At 39.2% G+C, this 25,783-nt stretch overlaps 1 protein-coding gene across 29 annotated transcripts in view; it reads left to right on the top strand.

Moving 5' to 3' along the window:
* The window catches only part of R3HDM2 (R3H domain containing 2), a 158,649-nt gene that overhangs the window by 40,879 nt on the left and 91,987 nt on the right, over nt 1-25,783 (top strand). For 25 of the 29 annotated variants that reach the window (XM_043446918.1, XM_043446929.1, XM_043446948.1 and 22 more), the window contains one exon: nt 8,069-8,131. The exons of 1 other annotated variant lie outside the window; for it this stretch is intronic. The gene's annotated coding sequence lies outside the window, so the exon portion shown is untranslated. Of the gene's footprint in view, nt 1-8,063; nt 8,132-25,783 lie in introns of all 29 variants that reach the window. 3 more of the 29 variants (XM_043446920.1, XM_043446930.1, XM_043446923.1) reach the window with 1 other exon arrangement.

The raw sequence follows: 25,783 nt of genomic DNA, 5'->3' as shown, positions 1-25,783 counted from the left end.
GCGGTGGTTGGTCAGGTGAACGTGGCAGATGAGGCAGAACTTCGTAGCCAGTTTATTCGACTTCTGAAGCGTTGGTTGTCCTGGAGAAGAATTGGGTCCTTTCTGTTGACTGATACCGGCTGCAGGCATTGTAGTTCTTAGTGCATCTCACTGATTTGCTGAGCATACTTATCAGATGTAATCATTTTGCTGGGATTCAGAAAGCTGTAGTGAATTAGACTGGCAGCAGACCACCAAACAGTAACCATGACCTTTTTTTTTTCGGTGCAAGTTTGGCTTTGGGAATGCTTTGGAGCTTCTTGGTCCATTCACTGAGCTGGTTGTTGATGATTGTTGTATAAAATCCACTTTTCATTGCATGTCATGATCCAATCAAGAAATGGTTCATCCTTGTTGCCTAGGATAAGAGAAGACAACAATTCAAAAGGACAGTTTTTTTGATTTTTGATAAGCTTGTGAGGTACCCACTTATTAAGCTTTTTACCTTTCCAGTTTGCTTCAAATTCCAAATGGTCTAGGTTGAGTTCTTTGGCAACTTCTCGTGTGATTTTAAGAGGATCAGCTTTGATGATGGTGCTCAGCTGTTGTTGTTACCTCCTGATGGCTGACCTCTATGCTCCTCATCTTCAAGCTCTCGTCTCCTTTGCAAAACTTGTTGAATCGCCACTGCACTGTCTTTAGCAGTTCCTGAGCCAAGTGCGGTTTTGATGTTGTGGTTGTCTCCTCTGCTTTTTACAACACATTTTTGAACTTGAATAAGAAAATCACTCGAATTTTCTTTTTGTCTCACATCATTTCCATAGTCTAAAGTGCGTATAAAACAAACAACAAGTAATGTCATTAGCAAAAAAACATAGAACAAGAAATACACATTAAAAAATGTGTAACATAACCGTATTTATTTAAGAATGTATTCCAATATCATGACAAATTTCAACAGTGCAAAGCTGCAATTACTTTTGCACCAGCCTAATGTGTGTGTGTGCGTGTGTGTGTATGATGGATAAACAACAAGGTCCTACTGTATAGCACAGGTAACTATATTCAGTATCCTGTGATAAACCATAAGGAAAAAATATGAAAAAATAAATAGCATGTGTATAACTGAACCACTTTGCTATACAGTAGAAATGAACATGACATTGTAAATCAACTATACCTGAAAAAAATAAAAAATTTTAAAATGACATTAGGGATTAACATTTTCTGAGGCTGGAAAAAGAAAGATGAGAAGTTATTCCTAATGTGAAAAATTACATATTTTTAGTTTTGCTCTTTGAATTGGTGTCACTTTTATATGGTGTAAAGTTCTACTTCTAGAAAAAAGCAGAGTGAAATTTTCTTCTTGTTCCTACGATATAAACCACTCAGTTCCTCTTTCCAGGGTCAACTAGGATTACCAGTTTTTGTGTATACTGTGCACTTATAAGCATGAAATATACACATACATGAAAATGTTTCTGTGTTCTTTTCTTCATTTTTAAAAAAATGATTGCCTTGCACTTTTCTTACACATACATCAAGTTGTATGTGTTGTTGTGATTCAGACTTACAACATAACATCAAAAATTTCGTTATTCTTATTTGCATCTGTACAGTATTATGGGCTGTGTATGAAGTTTCTATCATTTATAATATTTATGGTTATTATTGTGCTATGTTATCAGTAAGATTTTTAAGGCAAATCTCTACAATTTAAAATACTTTTAGGGGAAGAGTTGAGCACAGGGGAGAATCAGGAGTAGTTATGTGTGTTTCTTGTTTAAGTAAGTTACATACATTTTTGCAAGCATTTTCCCTGCTCTTTTCATAGTGACTTGTAACTCCTCAAAAAAAAAAAAAAAAAGGCATTTTGACTTTTCTCTCAGTTATAAACAGTGCTGCATGAATAACTTTGTACATATGTTATTTTGCATATTTGTAATAATAAGATAATTTTCTAAAGGTATATACTTTGCAGTTTTTATAAACATTGTACAATTGACTTCCAAATATATATGAAGTTTACATTTCCACCAGTAGTTGATTCAAGATTTGAAAGAGAGGATTTAGTCATGGTGGATACATATAAAATAACCACTTTGAAATGTTTCCACACATGTATGTTTGGTGTGCATAGTTCATTCAGCACAGTTAACTGAGTGCCTCTGAACCAACGTAGTCTTTATTCTCATGAGCAACTCTAGCGGATTAACTCTAAGCTCTCAGGGGAGGCTTTCTGCAGGGGCAGAGCCTTGAAGGGCAAGTGGGGCAGGGAATTCTAGATGAGCAGATCCCAAATCTTAATCTGACTTTTTAAAAAATTATTACGGACTCCAAAGAACTTTTATTTAAGTGGGTTATATTTGCCAATATTTACTATTTAGAAATTAAAACTAAGAAAATATTTAAATATTTATTAATTCATTAAAAATAGTACATTCCTTACATATTAATGTTTGACACACTTTAATTTTTTATATATAATTTTAGTTAAAGATCACTAAAAGTATTGGCTGTACCCCTGCATTGTACAGCGCACCCTTGTGGCCTGTTTTATAACCGACGGTTTCCACCGCCCACTCTCCCACCCCGTGTTGCCTGCTCGTGCCCACCCCGACCCCTCCCCATAGCAACCCCTGAGTTGTTCTCTGTATCTGTAAGTCTGCTTTTTTATGTTCATTAGTTTGTTGTATTTTTTAGATTCCACACATAAGTAACATCACGTAGTATTTGCCCTGCTCTCTCTGTCTTATTTCACTCGGCGTAATGCCCTTCAGGCCCACCCATGTTGCTGCAAATGCCAAAAAATTTGTTCTTTTTTATGGCGGAGTAGTCTTCCTGTGTGTGTGCACACGTGCCCGCATGGATGTGTGTATATACACACACAGTAGAATTGCTGGGTCATATATTAGTTCTATTTTTAGCTTTTTGAGGAGCCTCCATACTATATTCCACAGTGGCTGCTCCAATTTATATTCCTGCCAACAATGTACAAGGATTCCCTTTCCTCCTCATCCTTGCCGATATTTGTCATTAATGTTCTTTTTTCAAATAGCCTTCCTATGAGGTGGTATCTCATTGTGGTTTTGATTTCCATTTCTTTGTTGAGCATCTTCTCCCGTGCCTGTTGACCATTTGCATTTCCCCTTTGGAAAATTGCCTATGCAATTCTTGGCCCATGATGAAAGCACTAATTTATAAAAACTTTATTGGGGTGTAGTTGGTTTACAATGTTACATTCATTTCTGCTGTGCAGCAAAGTGATCCATTATACAGAAACACACACATATATGTACTTACTCATATTCTTTTCCATCATGATTTATTACTAGATGCTGAATATAATTCCTATTATCCTGTGTATAATAGTTTGTATCTGCTAATCCCGAACTCCCAGTCTGTCCCTCCTCCACCCCCCTGACCTTGACAACCATAAGTCTGTTCTCTGTGAGTCTATTTCTGTTTCGTGGATAAGTTCATTGCGTCTTTTTTTTTTCTTTTTTTGGCTACGCTATGCTGCCTGTGGGATCTTCCCTGATCAGGGGTCAAACCCAATACCCCTTGCATTGGAGGTGCAGAATCTTAACGATGAACTGCGAGGGAAGTCCCCATTGTGCCATATTTTAGATTCCTCATACAAGTGATATCATATGGTGTTTGTCTTTCCAACTTCCTTCACATAGTATGATAATTTCTAGGTCCATGTTGCTTCAAGTGGTATTATTTCATTCTTTTTTATGGCTGAGTAGTGTTTCATTTTGTGTGTGTGTGTGTGTGTGAGACACACCACGTCTTCATTATCCATTCATGTGTCGATGAACATTCAGGGTGTATCTGTGTCTTGGCTGTTGTAAATAGTGCTGCTTTGAACAAGAGGGTGCATGTGTCTCTTTGGATTACCGTTTTTTCCAGGTGTATAGCCAGGAGCAGGATTGCTGGATCATCTGGTAATTCTACTTTTAGTTTTCTGAGGAACTTCCATACTCTTTTCTGTAGTGACTGTACCAGTTTACATTCCTACCAACAGTGTAGGAGGGTTCCCTTTTCTCTACACCCTATTCAGCATTTGTTATTTGTATATGTATTTATATATATATGTTTAGGTGTGGGGTCAGAGTTATCGCACGCAGGGTCTTCACTCAGTTGCAGCATACTGGGTCTTTAGTTGTGGCATGTGGAGTCTAGTTCCCTGACCAGGATCGAACCCAGATTCCCTGCATTGCGAGTGTAGAGTCTTAGCCACTGGACCACTGGAGAAGTCCCTGAGTTCCACTTCCTGATGGGAATTGCTGAAAATAATCTATGGCCGTGTTTAACGGGTGACACTGGGCATTCCTTTTCCTTGTTCCTCTTCTTTTTTGTCTTCTTGCTCTTTCTCCCCCCTTTTCTCACCTCCCTTCCTTCCTTCAAGTTAAGTGGATAGTTGGTGGATTTTTAAAAATTACCTTGCCTTGCCTTGTCTTTTGTCTTGAAATTCATGTTAGAACAAAGCTTACTTGGTTAAAGGATTTCTTCTGTGATTTCTTGGTGTGGCCAAGGACCTGATATTTTTAGGTCTTGACTTTAGCTTCTTTTCAAATTACCTTATTAATACCAAATATCTCTTAATGCAGGAGAGATTAGTTTTTTCTTCAGGTGATTTTGATCTTTTTAAAAAATCTTTTTATTTGTAATTGCTAAGGTGTAACATTCTAGCCCCTTATGGTCTCTGCTCCCAGCCGTTCCGTCATCCAGAGTTACTGCAGTGGGCCTGAAATGACACCTTTTCCCATGGTGCTCAGTGAAGTCAGGAAAGGAGACGTTCCCTATCAGGAGAAGGCGTCTGGACTGCGGTTGTCTTGAGTGGACAGTGTTTTTTACTTGTGAAATCAGTAAGAATCTCGGTAAGCTGCAGATGTCAGTGACCTGTCAGCCCATCAGGATAAATCAGCTCAAGTCCTAAATGAGGTGACAGTGTCAGCACAATGAGCCCCTTGCCCTGAGTTTATTGGCCCTCTCGTTAAGGTAGCTGTCATAGCCCTTACTTTAAAGAAAAGTCAGAGTATTTGTTCAAGATTCAGCTGACTTTAAACATTATTTATTTTGGAGGGGGAAGATCACTTTCAGTATAGATGCACCATTGGAAGTGACGTGTGGCTGTTCTTCAGATTATAGCCATTTTCATGTGCCCAAGTGTTACAGTTGTTTGCATCTCTTAAACTTGTCTCCAGGTGACTAGAGGCTACTCTGTTTCTCTCAGTAAGTTTAATTAATTGTCTTGGGTCCCAGACAAGTAGATTTGTTAAGTGTAGTTTCTGATTTATCTGTTGCCCAAACCAGTGATAATTTGATAGGAATAGGAACTCAGAGGTGGCATTTTATTGTGAAAGATGGGATGTTGGTTGCTAAATGCAGCTGATTGGAAGGCTAGGACAAAGTATCTGTCTTTCTGGTGACAGGGTCATTATTTAGGCTTTATAGAATGTGCCACTAGTCAGATGACTGAACTAAATAAATCTTCCTACTCCTGTGAGGAGTGCTTCACAGAACTCTTATCAACTATGATGCTCTTACGAGGATTTGCAGCTTGGTTCAGATTAGCCTGGTGATTCTGCTCTTCCTCCGTGCAGTACTAGTGGCCAGATTTTTGGTAATTGCTGCTGCCTGAGAACTTTGGATCTGAACCCCGCAGACCTAGAGAACAGTGTTGCCAGATAAGATTGCATCTATTTTTTGAGTGCATATTTTACTTTCAGAGGTACCTTCTCTCTTCCAGAAAGGAAGAGAGCTTTTTGAGAATACAGGACAAATTGTTAGAATGAAGAGAACATAGGCTTTTGAAGCCTGGCTGGTTTTTTGGCTGTAGAAATAAATTTTTAAAAACCTGACACCTCAGAGATAGTACCTGGCTTTGTAAGTGGATCAAACAATTAGAAAACTGTTACAGTGTTTATTGTGTGTCAGACACTATTTGGCATTGGAGGTACAGATATGAAAAAGACACAAGATTTCTGCCCTCAGAGAGCTTCCATTTTCTTGTTTGAGACCTTTGATAAAGAAGAAAGTAAAGAAATAAGATAATTAGAGAGTATAGTGCTATGAAGAAAATTGATATGGTGATGTGATTTGAGAGTAAGAGGATACTTTAAATTGTGTGGTCAGGTCTCTTCATAGTGACATGAACTATTATTTGAAGGGGGGTTAGAACCAGCATTTCCTGATGGAAGGTTACTGTTCTGGGCAGGAGAAACAACAAATACAAAGGACTTATGGGGAGTATGTGGTTTGGTATGTTCAAGAATAGGCAGGGCCAGATTTTACAAGGCTCTGTAGACCTTGCTTGGGGTGATGAAAAGCTGTTAATGGGAGGAAACTGGTTGAACAAGGAAGCTAAGTGATCTGATATACATGTTAAAAAGATCACTTATAACACGTTGTAGATCAACTATACTTCAATTAAAAAAAAAAAATCAGTCTTGATTCTCTGGGAAGAACAGATAGCGGAAGTGGAGAGATCAGTTGAGAGGCTGTTAGTGCAACGGTGTGGTATAGTGTTAGTTTCTCAGTTCTGTCCCACTCTTGGTGAGCCCATGGACTATAGCCCACCAGGCTTCTCTGTCCATAGAATTCTCCAGGTAAGAATACCGGAGTGGGTAATCATTCCCTTCTCGAAGGGATCTTCCAGACCCAGGGATCAAACCCTGGTCTTCTGCATTCCAGGCAGATTCTATGCATTTTATTAAAAAATTGCAGTTACGTGGAGGTTGAAGAGGATGGATAGCAAGAAGGAATTCAACTTCTTTCAGAAAGCATTTCATTTTTAATTTTGATAGATTACAGTTTGGGCAAGAAAACCATCATAGCAATAAGTACTAGTGTGGCCTTTGAATTATGTTGTTCTTGATTCTCTGACTCAGAGTTGGAAAGTGACTTTTTGATGTGGCAAGGCTTCAACTTGAATCTCCTTTGCTCACTTAAAAATAAGAGACATCAAGTCATGGCTTGAGGGCCTGTAGGGAAAGGCAGCCAGTAATTTCTTTGCGTGAGGAGGAACAAGACATTTCGTGGGGGAAAGACTCACTGTGCCGGTAGTGTCTTAGGACCAAGATTGGTGATGGAAGGGGGAGGGCAGCATCCTCGGCCAGGCCTCCCGATCCTAACCAAACCACCCCTCATCTAATGCCAGAGTCTGAGGGGGAGGGGCTGGACAGAAGCTGGAGGAGCTTTTTCATAGAAATCTGGGAAGATACTGGGAAGGTGGACTTAGTGACGTGATATTCATGAAATAGAGTTGTAAAACAAAATGATGCCTTCAGAAAAAAAAAAGAAAAAAAAAAAGAAAAAAAGAAAAAAAGAAAGAAAAAAAAAAAGAAAAAAAAAAGAAAAAAAAAAAAATGATGAATTGGAGATACTCCACTGTATAGAACTTAGTAGCGCTTAGGTGTTTTTTTGTTTATTTTTTTTGTTAGGGCTTAGGTTTTGGAGACAGGCTGGCTTGAGCATATTAAGGGTTCTGGTGGTGGCACTCAGCACCCTGGGTTCCTAAAGTGGATTCAGCAGCAACCAGCCCTCAAAGTCCTGTAATAATAATAATAAATATTGCAGTTGGAGTGAGGAGATACTAAATTCTGTGTTTGTGATATTATTTCTACTCAGAGAAGAAAATTTTTTCTCTGGCCACTCTACTTTTGCTTTGCATCTACCAGGACAGATGCTATGTCTGCTAGCTCAGTTTCTAGATTTGTCTTGTGTAGAAGGATAATGGGTAAAAAAACAGCTGAAGAAGTTCAAGGAGTAAGACTGGATGAAAGTGGACTTTATTAGAAAGTGGACTGAGAACTGCTTATAAGTAGAAGGGATCAGCAGAGGGGGAGGAGCCAAATGACCAGTGTTTTATTGTGAATTAAAATAGGGGTAGATACAGAGGGTTCAGGGCAAGGTGCAGGGTTATAAGAAATATTGTGAGCAAAGAGAATTGAGGAGGAAAATATTAAGAAGCTGCTATGGATTTTTAAATAGGTCTCTTTATTTTCTTTGAGAGTCTCAGTATATAAAGATTGAAATATTGCTTTTAACTTATCTTTTTTTTTTTTTTTTTTGAGGTTAGACTTGTTACTTATATGTGACACCATTCCAGCACTGAACTCATGGAGGCTGAACATTTATTCAGGTAATAATAGTTAACATTTATGAAACATTTTTTTATGTGCCAGGCAACAAAGTAAGTGCTTACCCATGGTCTCATTTAATCCTCACACAACCTGGGAGTGTTATTGTACCCATATAACGGGTGAAGAAGTTAAGTAAGACTCACAGTATATCAAGATTGAATTCATCTGAATTTTAATTTTTAATTTTTCATTAAGAAATGCAGAAAGGCTACTGCAGTAGTCAAAGTGAGAGATGTAGTAGCTTTGATGAGATGATGTTATTCATTATCTGACATAATATGAATATTAAATGGTTTTGACTGACTGTAGTTCACCCTCGTCTCCATAACTGTCCCCATTGCTCAGTATATCATACTTTTTGTTTGTCTTAAAACAATGAAAATATCTTTTGGTAAAGAAAAATTCAGTTTAGGATTTTTAACCTTAAAGCTTTTAAGCTTTTTTTTAAAAGTAGGTAAGAAGTTTATATATATATATTTTTTGAAGTTTATGTTTTTTGAGTAAATGTCTACAAAAGGTAAAAATCTATAACTGGGGAATTCTTAAGAGTGATAATACAGATAATAGCCTTTTTTATTGATTTTATCACACGTGGGGTACTATTCACAGATGTTTTCAAGTTTAAGGAACCTTACTAATGAGTTTCTTGTAGGAGCTTTTTTTGGTGTATCTAAATGCTTATTTACAGATTACATTAATTGTGTACTTGCCAGAACTGACAGTTTCTAGCAGTACTGACTGAAGATCTGTCAAAATTGAAGATGGAACATGTCTGAAATTATAATACAGGTTAATGGAAGTGTTTTTACGTTTACGAAAATTCAAACGTATATGCCACTTTGAGTGGCTCTCTGTTTAATTTTGCCAAGAGCTGCCTGTACACTCAGCAAGGGACAGTAAACTGCTTTATTAACGCCTTGTCAGTTACGGAGTGGCCAGCAGGGGTACATTGTCCTCTCGTAGTTTTCAAAAAAGAGCTTAATTGAGGTGTTTAAAAATTGGCATACAGTAAACTACATATGAAAATACACAATTTGTTAAGTTTTGACATGTGCTTATCATGAAACTGTCACCACAATCAAGGCATAATGAATATATTTATCACCCCTCAAGTTTTCTTATCCCCATTTGTAATTCTTTCTCAACCTCTGTGGTCTTTGGATAACCACTGATCAATTTTCTGTCACTATAGAATAGTTTTCAGTGCCTAGAATTTTATATAAATGGAATCATAAGTGTACACTTTCATATTTAATTATTTTTGGTTTGGCTTTTTTTTAAAGTTAATTATTTTGAGATTCATATATGTTGTTGTATGTATCAATAGTTCATTATTTTTTATTGCTGAGTAGTGATCTTTTGTATAGCTGTAGCACAATTTGTTCATTCATTTACTTACTGACAGACATTTGGATTTATTCCAGTTTTCAGCAGTTACAAATAACGCTATGCTGTGAATATTTGTATACAAATCTTTGTATGGACTTAGATTTTATTTTTCCTCCAAGTTAATTTATTTCTTTTTTTTAGGTGAATTCACATAGCATACAATTTTAAATTTTACAATTTATGATTTAAACAATTTTAAATTGTTACAATTTAACAATTTTAAAGTGTACAATTAATTGGTATTTAGTATATTTACAGTGTTCTGCAATCACTAGCACTTTCTAGATTCAGAACTTTGATTATTCCATGAGCCACCCCATGCTCATTAACTCATCTTTTCCCATTCTCTCTTCCCCCCATCCTTTGGTAACTTCTAATCTGCTTTCTGTTGTTATGGATTTGCCTAGTCTGGACATTGTAATATAAAAGGAATCAGACAGTATGTGAACTTTTGTGGCTGGCTTCTTTCATTTAGCGTAATGTTTTCATGGTTCAGGCTTCCCTGAGAGCTCAGTTGGTAAAGAATCCACCTGCAGTGTGGGAGGCTGGGCTTGATCCCTGGGTTGGAGTCATCCAGTCTGTAGCACATGTATCAGTACTGTTTCCTGTTTTGCCTACGCCACATGGCTTTTGGAATTTCAGTTCCCTGACCAGGGGTTGAACCTGAGCCACAGCAGTGAAAACCTGAAATTCTAACCACTCGGCCACAAGGGAACTCCCAATACTTTGTTCTTTTTTATGACTGAGTAATATTCTGTTGTGTGGTGAATATATATCATATTTTGTTTATCCATTCATCAGTCAGGGGACTTTTGTATCCCACTTTTCGGGTAGAAATATGAATAATGCTGCTGCTGCTGCTAAGTCGCTTCAGTCACGTCCGACTCTGTGCGACCCCATAGACGGCAGCCCGCCAGGCTCCGCCGTCCCTGGGATTCTCCAGGCAAGAACACTGGAGTGGGTTGCCATTTCCTTCTCCAATGCATGAAAGTGAAAAGTGAAAGTGAAGTCGCTCAGTCGTGTTTGACTCTTAGCGCCATGGACTGTAGCCTACCAGGCTATGAACAATTATATGCAAGCTTTTGTGTGGAAATACCTTTTCATTTATCTTGGCTATATACCTCAAAGTCTGTTTGCTAGATCATAATGGCAACTCACTCCAGTATTCTTGCCTGGAAAATCCCATGGACGGAGGAGCCTGGCGAGCTACAGTCCGTGGGGCTGCAGAGTCAGAGACAGCTGAGCAGACGTGCACCCGAGCCGCCCTGTGTCTGACTTGTTAATGGACTGTCAGATGCGTTCAGAGTGCTTGCGCTATTTTCATTCCCACCAGCAGTTCATGAGTGCCAATTTGTCTATCCTTATCAAACTTCTTCTTGTCTGTCTTTTTGAGTCTGGCCATCCTAGTGGGCGTGGAATAGAATCTCATTATGGTTTTGATTTGCATTTTCCTGATTACTAGTGATGTTGAGCATCTTTTCACTTACAAGTTGGCCATTTGTATATCTGTTTTGGAAAAATGTGTATTTAAATTCTTTGTCTTTTAAAAAATTGGATAACTTGTCTTTTTGTTATTGAGTTGTAAGAGTTCTGGGTACAGATTCCTTATCGGATGCATGATTTGCAAATAGTTTTTCCATGGGTTTTGTTTCATTTTCTTGATGGTATTGTGTTGTTTAAAATATTTATTTATTTGGCTGCGTTGGGTCTTAGTTGCAGCACATGGGATGTTCATTGCGTCATGTGGGAGCTTTCATTGCAGCACACAGACTCTCTAGTTGTAACATGTGGGCTCTGGGGTGTGTGGGCTCAGTAGTTGTGGCCTGTGGGCTCTTGGGTGTGTGGGCTCAGTAGTTGTGACATGAGGGCCCTGGGGTGTGCGGGCTCAGTAGTTGTGGCCTGTGGGCTTAGTTGCTCTGTGTCATGTGGGATCTCAGTTCCCCAATCAGGGCTCGAATCCACTTCTCCTGCATTCTTCACCACCACCACCAGGGAAGGCCCTTGATGGTATTGTTCACAGACAAGTTTTAAATTTGATTAAATCCACTTAATCTGCTTTTTTGATTAAGTGGATCTTGGTCTATTTTTAGCTGTTACATTTAGGTCTGCGATCCACTTTGAGTTAACTTCTGTGTGTGGTGTGAAGTGTGGTTCTAACTTTCATGTGTGGATATGCACTTGTCTCATGACTGCTTATTGCAAAGATTCGCTCAGTTGTGTTCAACTCTTTGCGACCCCATGGACTGTAGCGCACCAGGCTCCTCTGTCTGTGGGGATTCTCCAGGCAAGAACACTAGAGTGGGTTGCCGTGCCGTCCTTTGGCCTGTTGGATTGATTGTCTTGGTGCCCTTGTCAAAAACCAGCTGACTGTGCGTGTAAGGATTTGTTTCTGGACTTTCAGTGCTATTCCACTACAGTACTGTTTTGATTACTATGCTTTGTGTAGTTAGTTGAACTTGGAAAATGTGAGTCCTCCAGTTTTGTTCTTTTTTTTAAGATTATGTTGTTCTAGGTTCCTTGCATTTCCATATGAATTTTAGGATCAGTTTGTCAGTTTATAAATAAAAAAGCCAGCTAGGATTTTGATAGGGATGCTCTGAATCTGTAGATCAGTTTTGGGAGTGTTTCCATCTTGACAGTAACATACATTCCCTGGTATGTAAAACATACATGCATGCTAAGTTGCTTCAGTTGTGTCCGACTCTGTGCGACCCCATGGACAGCAGCCCACCAGGCTCCTCTGTCCACAGGATTCTGTAGGCAAGAACACTGGAGTGGGTTGCCATTTCCTTCTCCAAAACATACATATCATCAGGCTAAGTCGCTTCTGTCATGTCCGACTTTTTTCAGCCCCATGGACTGCAGCACACCAGGATCCCCTGTCCTTCACTAGCTCCAGAATTTGCCCAGATTCATGTCCAGTGAGTCAGTGATGCTATCTGACCATTTCATCTTCTGCTGTCCCCTTTTTTGTCTTCTGCTGTCCCCTTCTATCTTCTCCATCATTAGGGTCTCTTCCAATGAGCTGGCTCTTTGCATCAAGTGGCCAAAGTATTGGAGCTTCAGCTTTAGCATCAGTCCTTCCAGTGAATATTCAGAGTTGATTAAGTTTATATCTAAGTATTGTTTTTAAAATTTATTTATTTTTGGCTCTGCTGGGCCTTTGTTGCTGCACGGGCTTTTCTCTAGCTGCTGTGCTTGGGTTTCTCATTGCCGTGGCTTCTCTTGTTGCAGAGCGTGGGCTCTCTAGGGCAAGTGGGCTTCAGTAGTTTCAGTTCCCGGGCTCTAGAGCACAGCCTCAATAGTCGTGATGCATGGCCTTAGTTGCTCCATGGCATGTGGGGTTCTTCCTGGAACAGGGGTCAAACTGTGTCTCCTGCACTGGCAGGTGGATCCTTTACTGCTGAGCCACCTTTATTTTTTTTTTTAATTTCAACTTTATCTGGCCAGTGTGTCCAATTCCAATATTGTGGTTGAAATACCTGAAGAATTGTCAACATGTGATTCAGCTCAAGCATCCTTGGCTCTCTCCCAGCCTGGAAACGAAAGGTCCCGATTCTGCCTGGCGCAGCCGTCAGGCCACCCTGGACATCACAGAGCAATAAGGACCCTGGCTTGGGGAAGGAGGGGGCTGCTGGGCTTATCCTGGCTTGTCTTATTTTTCTTACTACTGTAAAGAATTTTTTCCCTTAACTTCACTTTTGGGTTGTTCATTGCTTGTGTATAAAGTGCAATCAGTTTTTGTATATTGACCTTGTATCTTGGAACCTCGCTAAACTTGTTTACTAGTTTTTAGTGGATTCCTTAGGATTGTCCAGATACAAGATCATGTTATCTGCAAATAGAGATAGTTTTTACTCCTTTCCAATCTGGGTGCCATTTCTTTCTTCTTAATGTCTCATTGTCCTAGCTGGAACCTCCAGTGCAAAAGTGGATGTCTTTGTCTTGTTACTGAGCTTAGGATAAATGCATTCCATCTGTAAGTAGGTTGTTATATATGAGGTTTTGCAGATTTTTTTTTTTTTAATGAAATTGAGCTATTTCCTTAGGATTGCTCTGAGGACTACAGTTGACATCTTAATTTATAACAGTGACATCTTAATTAATACCAACTCAATTACAGTTGTGTGCAAAACTTTGTGCCTGTTTAGCTCTGTTCCCTCCCCTCTCTTTTGTGGTATTACGTGCAAATTGTATCCTTTTATATTGCATGCTCATCAACACAGTCTTATAGCTTTACTTGGTTTTCTTTGAAATCAGATAGACAAAGAGTTACATGTGAAGCATTTACACTGTGTTTTATATTTACCTACATAGTTACTTTTACCAACACTTTTAAGTTTTTTGTCTGGATTTGAGTCACTGCCTGGTGTCCTTTTATTTCAGGCTGGATGACTCTGGTATTCTTATAGACTAGATTTGCTGGTGATGAGTTCTTTCATTTTTTTCTAGGAATGTCTTAATTTCTCTGATTTTGAAGGGTGGTTTTGCTGGATATAGAATTCTTGCTTGATAGTCTTTTTCTTTTAGCACTTTGAATAAATCTTCATTGCCTTCTGAACTGAATGAATAAACCCATTGCCTTCTGAACTCCATGGTTTCTGATAAACTTCTTAGATGTGCAGATTTAGTGTTTTTAATCACATTTGAGAAAAGTTTGGATACTATGTCATTAAATATCCTTTCTTTCCCTTTCTTTCCTGTCATGGGACTCTTAAAATGAATTGTTATGTTTTGTGCTGAGACTTTACTTTTTCTTTATTTTTTTTTCTTTCTGTTCCTCAAATCTAGCCTAATTGACCCGACTTAAAGTTTGTTGATTATTTCTTCTTGCTCAGATCTTGTGTTGAACTCTCTACTAATGTTTTTCATTTCCATTATTGTAATTTCCAACTCCAAAATTTTCATTTGCAGTTCCTTTTTGTAATTTCTGTCTTCCATTCAGTATTCTGTTTTTGGTGAGACGTTGTTCTCATAGTTTTTCTTTAGTTTTTTAGTCATAGTTTTCTTGATTTAAAAAATTTTTTCCCTTCCTCTTTCCTTTTCGATCTTATTTAAAATGGCTGATTTAAAGTCTAATACCAAAATATAATTTAAACAATTTTTTTGAAAATTAAAAAAATATATCTAAGTCCAGTGTTTGGGCTTACTAAGTAAGTTTCTCTTGACTGTCATTTTTCTTGCGGGCCATATTTTCTGCTTCAAGGTAATGTTGTTAAATTGTTAAGAACTTTACAATACTGAACCTCTGTTTCTTCCCTCCTGGTCATACATTTACTTGCATATATAAATTGTATAATATATTTTAATTATTCTTTCTTTGAATAATTGGTTATTTTAAAAAGGTATTTAAGTAATGAAGGAATAATTTTTTATATTTACCCACACTGTTACCACTTCTGGTGCTCTTCACTCCTTTGTGTGGATCCAGATTTTCATCTGTTGTACTCATTCATCCTGAAGGACTAGTACAGGTCTGCTGGTGATGAACTCTTCTAGTGTTTGCATGTCTGAAAAAGTTCTTATTTTGCCTTCATTTTTGAACAGTATTTTCTGTGTATTTAGTATTCTTAGTTGGCAGGGTTTTTTTGTTTTGCTTTTTAAATTTCAGTCTTTTAAGATACCACTCCATTGTCTTCTGACTTGAATAGTTTCCAGTGAGAGTTCAGTTGGTATCTTCATCTTTATTCCTCAATAGATAAAAAGTTCTTTTTCTTTGACTACTTTTAAGATTTACACTGTATTACTTGTTTTAGGTAGTTTGTTAATAATGTGTCTGTTTTGTTCTTTGAGCTTCTTGGATTTGTGTATTTATAGTTTAATCCAATTTAGAAACTTGTAAGTTATTTCTTTACATATTTTTTCATTTTCTTTGGAAATACCACTGACACATATATTAGTTAATTTGAAATTATTCCACAGTTCACTGGTTTGTTCATTTTAATTTTTTCTTCTGTTTTTGGTTAGTTTCTATTCCTTTGTTCTCAAGTTTTTTCTCCTAATTTCTTCTGTTAAAATTTTTAATCAGCTGTTAGTCTTACATAGTGTAGTTTTATCTCTAATATGTCAGAGATTTTTTTTTTTTTTTTACTTCTAATGTGCTTTGTTTTTTTCTTTAGATTTTTGCATATATCAGTTCAGTCGCTCAGTTGTGTCCAAATCTTTGCGACCCCATGGACTGCAGCTCACCAGGCTTCCCTATCCATCACCAGCTCCTGGAGCCTACTCAAACTCACGTCCATCACGTTGGTGATACCATCCAACCATCTCATTCTTTGTTGTCCCCTTCTCCTCCTGCCTTCAGTCTTTCCCAGCATCAGGATCTTTTCCAGTGAGGCAGTTCTTCCCATCAGGTGGCCAAAGTATTGGAGTTTCAGCTTCAGCATCAGTTCTTCCAATGAGTATTCAGGACTGATTTCCTTTAGGGTTGACTGGTTGGATCTCCTTGCAGTCCCAAGGGACTCTCAAGAGTCTTCTCGAACACCACAGTTCAAAAGCATCAATTCTTTGGCGCTCAGCTCTCTTTATAGTCCAGCTCTCACATCCATACACCACTACTGGAAAAACCATAGCTTTGAGTAGACAGACCTTTGTTGGTAAAGTAATGTCTCTACTTTTTAATATGCTGTCTAGGTTGGTCATAGCTTTTCTTCCAAGAAGCAGGCATCTTTTAATTTCATGGCTGCAGTCACCATCTGCAGTGATTTTGGAGCCCCCCAAAATAAACTCTGTCACTGTTTCCACTTTTTTGCCATCGATTTGCCATGAAGTGATGGGACTGGATGCTATGATCTTAGTTTTCTGAATGTTGAGTTTTAAGCCAACTTTTTCATTCTCCTCTTTAACTTTCATCAAGAGGCTTTTAGTTCTTCTTCACTTTCTGCCATAAAGGTGGTGCCATCTGCATATCTGAGGTTATTGATATTTCTCCCAGCAATCTTAATTCCAGCTTGTGCTTCATCCAGTCCAGTATTTCTCATGATGCACTCTGCCTATAAGTTAAATAAGCAGGGTGACAATACACAGCCTTGACGTACTCCTTTCCTGATTTCAAACTAGTCTATTGTTTCATGTCCAGTTCTAACTGTTGCTTCGTGACCTGCATACAGATTTCTCAGGAGGCAGGTCAGGTGGTCTGGTATTCCCATCTCTTCAAGAATTTTCCATAATTTGTTGTGATCCACACAATCAAAGGCTTTTGTGTAGTCAATAAAGCAGAAGTAGATGTTTTTCTGGAATTCTCTTGCTTTTTCAGTGATCCAACAGATGTTGGGAATTTGATCTCTGGTTCCTCTGCCTTTTCTAAATCCAGCTTGAACATGTGGAGGTTCATGATTCAGGTACTGTTGAAGCCTGGCTTGGAGAATATATTTGCATATATAGTTACAATAATTTCTAAATGTCTTTCTTTACTAATTCTATAGTCTACATTGTTTCTTAGTCATTTATCTTTTCATTAGGAAATAAGTGTAATTTACAAGAAGTTGCACATGTTCCATGTGTTTTTTCATGCATTTTCTCCTAGTGGTATCAGTTTGTATAATTATAGGACCATATCAAACTAGCAAATTGATATTGGTATAGTCTGCAGAGTTTATTCATACCTGATCAGCATTTTAGATCTATTCTCATGTGTATGTTTGTGTGCATGTAGTCCTTATGGAATTTCATCACATGTGAATTTGTATATCTGCAACCACCATCGAGGTACAGAACAGTTTTATTCCCACAGGAATTTTTCCTGTTGCCCCTACTCTTTTTTTTTTGGCTGCACTGTGCAGCATGTGGGATCTTAATTCCCCAGCCAGTTCCCCATGCCTTCTGCATTGGGAATGTAGTTTTAACCACTGGACCACCTGGGAAGTCCCTGTTGCCCTTTTAAAACCACTCCTACCTCCCTCCACCCCATTCATAAACCTGTAACCCTGACAACCAATAACCTGTTCTCCATACTCTATAATATTGTCATTTCAAAATTTTTTTTTTTGCATTTGCCACTTTTTATTTATTTATTTTCGGCTTTGCTGGGTCTTCGTTGCTGCTCATGGGCTTTCTCTGGTTGTGGTGAGCAGGGGCTCCTCTTCATTGTGGTGGTGGGCTTCTCCCTGCAGTGGCTTCTCTCCTTGCAGGCTCGAGGCCATGGGCTTCTCCCTGCAGTGCTTCTCTTGTTGCAGGCTCGAGGCCGTGGGCTTCGCTGTTGAGGCTCTCAGCCTCTAGACGGCAGGCTCAGTAGTTGCGGTGTCTGGGCTTAGTTACCCTTGAGGCACGTGGCATCTTCCCCACGCAGGGATCAAACCTGTGTCCCCTGGTTTGCAGGCAGATTCTTATCCACTGCATCACTAGGGAAGTCCTCAAAATGTTATTTAAAAGGAATCATATGCCATGTAACCCTTTAAGATTGGCCTTTTCTCCCCCTTACTCAGCGTAATTCCCTTGAGACCCATATAAGTTGTCGTGTGTTCCTGTCCAGTCAGTAGTTCCTGTTGCTACGTAGTGTTCCATGGTATGGCTATCCCAAGTCTGTTTAAACATTCATGTGTTGAAGGATTTTTGTGTTGGCTCCAGTTTCAGGTTATTGTGAATAAGGCTATACATTCATATACATGTTTTTGTATAAGTTTTTATTTTTCTGAAATAAAGGTCCAAATTACAGTTGCTTGATAGCATGGTAACTGCGTATTTCATTTCATAAGAAACTGCTCTACTTTCTTCCAGAGTGTCTGTGCCATATTATATTCCTACCAGTGATCCAGTTTTTCTTCATCCTTGCCAGCATTTGGTATTGACAGTATTTTTTATTTTAGCCATTATGATAGGTGTGTAGTGATATCTCATTATGGTTTTAATTTGTATTTCCCTAATGGTTGATTTTCAGTATGTCTGTTCATGTGTACTGCCCATTTTTTGTTTGTTTGTTCTTTTCTTCACTGTTGAGTTTGAGAATTCTTCATATCTTCTGTACACAAGTCTCTTGTTGGTTACATGGTTTGCAGATTTTTTTCTCCAGTCTGTGGCTGACTCTAACTCTAGACTCCTTTGCTCTCTCAGGCTCTCACTCCCGTGTTCTCCACTTAGGGAGCCTGTAGGAACATGCCTAGGTTTCCCTTAGACTCTTTCTTCCTTTTGATATTTCTTGGAAACTCTCTAGGCATTAAACTTAAGCAATATAGAGCTTGGTTGGGGCTTCCCAGGTCGCTCAGTGATAAAGAATCTGCCTGCCAACACAGGAGTCGCAAAAGGCACAGAATCGATCCCTGGTTTGGGAAGATCTCACTTCAGTGGGAAATGGCAAGCCACTCCAGTATTCTTCCCTGAAAAGTCCCGTGGACAGAGAGCCTGGCGGGCCACGGTCTGCAGGGTTGCAGTCAGGCATAGACTGAGCACGCGGTGTAATACAGAGCTTACCTTATTTTGTCCTCGTCTCTCTGGGATCACTGTCCTTCATTGCCTGATGTTCAGTGTCTTAAACACCAGTGTTTTGCACATTTGTCTGATTTTTTATTATTTCTGCCAGGAATATAAATATCATTCCTGTTATTCCAAGTTAGTCAGAAGTGAAATCCCCATCCCACCCTCAGAATTTTCGGTAGCACTAGGAACGTCCATTGTTACTAACTACTGTCCAAAAATTCCTTCCTTTCTCAGGTTGTTTTTTAAAAAGGGTGGGCATGAGGTGGGAATGGAAGCTAAATATAACTCAGACAAAAGATACTTCTGATGTTGTTCAGTGTCTCTTGAAGCCCAGGTACTTTCAGAAGCTTGCAAATCAATCGGATACAGGTTTAGAGCTAGAAATAGGTCAGCTACCATAGAACACAATGATGATGTGAAAAGATTTTTGTGACAGCTTGCGTGTGATAATATATCCTTTCTTGTTCAGGGTTCTGTTTGGATGTAATGCTAGATTCTGGGTATTTTCAAATATCTTTATTCTTATCCTTACAGTCCTTTTCTTGAAAGAATGACCATATTTTTAAAATCACATTTTCTTTTATCTAAAGGGTAGAGTTAACCAGTTAAAAAAGCTGCTTTTTAAGCTTAGGTGCATCTAGCTGAGTAATTCTCCTTTGACCTTTATTATTAGTTTTGGAGCTTTCCTCAGAGCTTTTGATGTTTTAATATGTATACAAGTGTTTCTTAAAGAGTTTGCTCTGCATTTCAAAACTGCACTTGCCTATGTAAAATTCAAAGAGATAAGCATTACCACAGAATCACGTAGCTATCAAACACTTGAAGGAGATACTTCTTTGGAGTTATTTTGTGGAACGAGGACACATTTGAGCAATTAGGTAACTGAGCTCTGGGAATCTGCTGGAGCCACCTTTGGAACGGAGCTGGCTCTGCGTCTGCCAGTCCCATCAGGAGCGTTTGACTCCTGCCCCAGGCTCTCCTCCTGCTGACAGACAGGGCGTCGCTGGGTGTGTTATCCGCAGGGTGTGTGGTGGGTGGCCGGCCCAGGCTGGCCCCTCAGTGCGTGAGCACTTGTTGCCTCTTCATGGCGTCACTGCTTTGGTCAGTTCCTTCGTATGTTTTGTCCAGGCTCTTTCCTTTTCTTTCTGTCTCTATCCTTTTGGTCATTTTTTGGTCTGCATTTCCTCCAGAGGGTGGACAGAGAAGGCAAAAAAGATGAGCCAGAAATCATGCTCTTGTTTGTAAATAACTCAGATGAGGAAAGAGTGCTGTATAAGAAGCTGAAACTCCTGCCTAAGATGAGGTTACTGGACTTCACTTGCCTTCTCTGTTTTTCTTGCCGGCACTAATGCTGAATGGGCGTTCTGCTCTTCTTCAGCATGCTGAGCAGCTGTTTTCTCTTCAGTTTATAGCCGGTGATAAGAGAACTCCATGGACTGTATAGTTCACGGGGTCGTGAAGAGTGAGACACGGCTGAGCGACTTCACTGCTTTAGTTTTCATTTTTATTTCTAATTTTTGTAACCTTTTCTTTTCTTCTGTGTGGAGTTCTCTTCTGCTTCTTTACTCCTTAAATATTGGTGTATCCTGAAACCTCTGCTCACCTTCCTAGCCTTTTCCACTGTGAATCTGCCAGTGTTCTCACCGTGCCCTCTCCCTTCAGAATCCAGGCTTTCAGCTCCTGTCACATCTGGGGGTCTGGTTATCCAGCTCCATCAGTGTGACTGCCTGTTGGGCCCTTTATGTCAGCACATCACATATGCCCTGTTTTAAGGAGAGCTCTGTTCTTTCTTTCTTTCTTTACAGACTGTTCTCCTTCAGTATGCACATCTCAGAATGCTGAGAAGTGTCTGTCCACCCCAGTTGTTCTCAACCTTTTCGGTATCATAATCTCTTTACACTCTTAGAAATTACCAAAGCCTCCAAAAGAGCTTTTGTGTATGTAGGTTATGTCTATCAATATTATTGTATTAGAAATTAAAACTGAGAAATTTACAACACATTAGTTCATTTGAGTATGGTAATAAATCCATTACATGTTAGCATAAAAGTGAATTAAATATTTTTTTCCTACAACACCAACAAAATTTATAAGAAATGTGTCATTGTTTTTAATTTTTCCAAATAATTTAGTGTTGGGGTTAATAGAATACAGATGAATCTCATATCTGCTTTTCATTCAATTAGTTGTGATATTACATGTCATGTAGCTTTCGGAAAATGCTCTTGTGTGTCTTTGAGATACATGAAAGAGTGAATTAGGTTTAACATGCTTATAAAAATGGTTTTGATCTTGCATATTCTTTGAAAAAGTCTTAGAAATTCCCAGGCCACGCTTTGAGAGCTGCTTTTGTCCCTGGGTGCCTGGATGTCCTCTTTGACTTCTCCCTATCGTCACACATATCTCCTGTGTCACCGTGTCTTAGTGATTCTACCTCCTTAATGCTTCTTGGATCAGAGTCCCTTCATTCTCCAGCCAGAATGCTTATCTCATCTTTTCCCTAGTTATTGTCTCTGCCTCTAGTTTATCTGCTTTCTTAACCCATTACTTTTATAGCAAAAGTAATCTTTAAAAAATAGAAATATAATCATGTATCTCCTTTCTGGATGTCCTTTATAAGCTTCCCATTGCTTTAGTTAGTATACCAGATTTATATACATATATATATATTTGGTTGTGCTGGGTCCATGTAGGATCTAGTTCCCTGCCCAGGGGTTAAACCTAGGGCCCCTGCATTGGGAGTGTGGCGTCTTAGCCACAGGACCACCAGGAAGTCCCACTACACAAGATGGTTCATGAGCCTGTTTCCACTAACCTCTAACTTCTTTTGTAGCCACTTTTCTAAAAGTGAGTGTCTTATGGTATAGCTTTTTTTATGCAATACTTGCAGTTGTGAGAAAGCATCATGGCGACCCATACATCTCTGTTAATGATATTATTGTTTGTTGGGTTCACATTATGTTCATGGCATTATTCTTTTTTTTTTTTTTTTGGCCAATAGACCATATATAGTTTTATTTTTAATCTTTTTTTTTTTTCATTTATTTTTATTAGTTGGATGCTAATTACTTTACAATATTGTTTTTGTCATACATTGACTTGAATTAGCCATGGATTTACATGTGTTCCCCATCCCGATCCCCTCTCCCACCTCCCTCTCTACCCGCTCCCTCTGGGTCTTCCCAGTGCACCAGGCCCGAGCACTTGTCTCATGCATCCAACCTGGGCTGGTGATCTGTTTCACCCTAGATAATATACATGTTTCGATGCTGTTCTCTCTAAACATCCCACCCTTGCCCTTCTCCCACAGAGTCCCAAAAGTCTGTTCTGTACATATTGTGTCTCTTTTTCGTTTGCCTATGGGTTTTATCGTTTACCATCTTTCTAAAATTCCATATATAATGTGTTAGTAATACTGTAATGGCTTTATCTTTCTGGCCTTACTTCACTCTGTATAATGGGCTGTTTCATCCATCTCATTAGAACTGATTCAAATGAAAATTCTTTAAACAGGCTGAGTAATATCCAAGGTGTATAATGTACCCTTCCTTATCCATTCACCTGCTGATGGGTATCTAGGTTGCTTCCATGTCCTGGCTATTATAAACAGTGCTGCGATGAACATTGGGGTGCACGTCTCTTTCAGATCTGGTTTCCTCGGTGTGTATGCCCAGGAGTGGGATTGCTGGGTCATATGGCAGTTCTATCTCCAGTTTTTTAAGAAATCTCCACACTGTTTTCCATAGCAGCTGTACTAGTTTGCATTCCCACCAACAGTGTAAGAGGGTTCCCTTTTCTCCACACCCTTTCCAGCATTTATTGCTTGTAGACTTTTGGATAGCAGCCATCCTGACTGGCGTATAATGGTACCTCATTGTGGTTTTGATTTGCATTTCTCTGATAATGAGTGATGTTGAGCATCTTTTCATGTGTTTGTTGGCATGGCATTATTCTTTACATGTATTATCTCATTTAATCTTCACACAGTCTTCCAAATGAAGCACTCTTACCATTTCATTTTATAGATGAAGAAACTGGAGTTTAGAGAGGTTAAGTATCTGGCTTCACATCATCCAGTTGTTAAATACGGTCTAGATCTGTTTCTCCATTTCCTCTGTTTGGCTGTTTTTCCATGAGGATTAGGCTTAAGCATCACCTCCTTCTGGAAGCCTTCCCTCCAGTGTGATTTAGATGACCGTTTCCTCTATTCCCATTTAACCTTATGAGCAGCTCTAGCTAGCACTTAGCACATTAGAATTTACTTATTTGTCTCCTGTACCGTTAATTTTCCTAGCAGGTACAGGAAGGGAACTTCATTCTTCTGGCACAGGAAAGTTAGCCTGCGTCCCAGAATATTTACCTCTGAAAGGAGAAAGCATGGCGAGGGCCTTAAGCCTGATGCCACTCTGGGCCTACTCTGTTCATTCTACACCAGCGAGGCCCTTCATTTCAGAGAGACCATAAAGCAGTTAAGAATATTTCTATATTAATTCTTCCAAGTTTAAAAAACAGTGTCCCTGATCTTGTTTTGGCTTTTGTTGTTTAGTCGATAAGTCTTTTCCAACGCTTTTGCGCCCCAGTGGACTGTAGCCCACCAGTCTCCTTTGTCCATGGGGTTTCCCAGGCAGGAATACTGGAATGGGTTGCCATTTCCTTCTCCAGGAGATCTTCCTGACCAGGGATCAGATACACATCTTCTGCTTTGGCAGGCGGGTTCTTTACCACTGAGCCACTCAGCAAAGCCCTAAGGGAAACTGCTGCTGCTGCTGCTAGGACGCTTCAGTCGTGTCCGACTCGACTCTGTGCGACCCCACAGACGGCAGCCCACCAGGCTCCCCGTCCCTGGGATTCTCCAGGCAAGAACGCTGGAGCGGGTTGCCATTTCCTTCTCCAGTGCATGAAAGTGAAAGTGAAGTCGTGTCTGACTCTAGCGACCCCATGGACTGCAACCTACCAGGCTTCTCCGTCCATGGAATTTTCCAGGCAAGAGTACTGGAGTGGGCTGCCATTGCCTTCTCCGAAGGGAAACTTGAGGCACCAAGAAAATAAGTAACTTATCCAACATCACACATTTTTTAAGTGGCAGGTGTGGAATTCGAAATCTCTAAAAACTATACTGTACAGAACACTGAATCCTTCTTACCCAGGATCTCACAGTACAGTCTTTGTAGGATAAAGATAAGTGAGGAGTAAGGTAAAATTACATGGTGCTACTCTCCTGTCATGATCTTATAGAAAGTGATGCTTTACTATAGATTTTGGAAAATGTGTTTTCTTTTTAAAACACCATCTTTTTAGTATGAATGAAAGGATCTTTCATGTTATCTTTATTACAAAATTAATATCAGTTCTGAGCTTCCTACCCAATTTAATTCTTACTTTCCCAGTGAATAATAGCAATAAGAAGTCTCACATTTTAGTTGAGACTTAGGAAGCTGATAATCATTTTTCTTCTCCTAGCAACTTACATTAGGTAATTCCAGAATCCTATTTTCTTAATTTATTTGAGAGATACATCTCCCCAACGCCCCCCCCCCCATCCCTTAAGCATTGCTGTGGATGTTTAATTTTGAGAATGCTAATTAGCTTCAGTAATTACACACCTTGAGGCATGTCTAGACATTTATAGCTTTGTATTTTTGGTTTGGAATAGGATGTGTTGGAACTTTTTGCCTTTTGTGTCTTTTTTTCTTTTTTCAAGAAAGCTTTGAATTTAGTTCATGGAGGAGCTTGTTAATCTAAATTCAGTCATGGAATTTAGGGCTATTGCAGATTTATTTAGCCAGTATCCAGGAATATGATACTTATTTTTTGCTAATAGTATTTTGAAGTCACCAAATGTAGTTCTTCTTTAAGATGATGCCTTATGTTGTAGATGGGTTTTGGAATCAGACCAATATGGAGAATGTAATTTTATTAAACACCCAGCCTAGTTTTAGGGTTGGTGTGAATCCGAAAGCACATCCTCAACAGGTCCCCTCTGTTGGCAGGGTTAATTCTCAGTTATTTAGGGTTTGCTGCCACACTGTCTCTTTACCAGCCTTCCTCTGTCTTTCTGAAAGTGTCAGGTACAATGTTGTCAATGTTTTAGTCTCTTTCAGAATAGATTTGTTTCCAAATTACCTACTTCTGCCACAGTATTTTAACCTTTAGTTTGAAAATGAGCATTCACCAGAGAGATAAGTGGATTGTTTTAAGAAAATTTGAAAGTCATAATGTTTCTTAGAAAAGATTTGTTTATTTATTTGTGGCTGCGCTGGGTCTTCGTTGCCAGGCAGGCTTTCTCTAGTTGTGAACGGGGGCTACACTTCGCAGCGGTTGCATGGGCTTCTTACTGCAGTGGCTTCTCTTGTTGCAGAGCACAAACTCTAGGGTTGTGGGCCTAAGTAGTTACAACTCGGACTCAGAGCACTGGCTCAGTAGTTGTGACAAATGGACTTGGTTGCTCCATGGCATGTGGGATCTTCCCAGACTAGACCTGTGTCCCTTGCGTTGACAGGCGGATTCTCAACCAGTAGACCACCAGGGAAATCCCCATAATAATGTTTTGAGAATGTGATGGGGTGCAGGATATGGTTTGTAGACTTACTTTGAGCTCTTTAAGAGCTGATAGGATTGGCCTATGCAAGATACAGCGGGCTTAGGGAGAAAAGCATGAGCGACTTGCAGAAAGGCGCTTTTCCCTAAACTGCGCTTTTGGATATCCTTCTACTACATCCCATCATATTTGGAGCTTAAAATAAGAACTTCAGTATAATTTAGTTAATTGCATTATCCTCTCTGGTAGAACTATGTGTGAAATTACTGAGTATTTTTAGTATCCCTGTGCAGGAAGGTGAGGCATCAAGTTA

This window comes from Cervus canadensis, chromosome 25 (genome assembly GCF_019320065.1).
Source record: "Cervus canadensis isolate Bull #8, Minnesota chromosome 25, ASM1932006v1, whole genome shotgun sequence".
Lineage (NCBI taxonomy): Eukaryota > Metazoa > Chordata > Mammalia > Artiodactyla > Cervidae > Cervus > Cervus canadensis.
The sequence above is the reverse complement of the archived record's forward strand: the minus strand, read 5'-3'. Positions and strand labels throughout refer to the sequence as shown.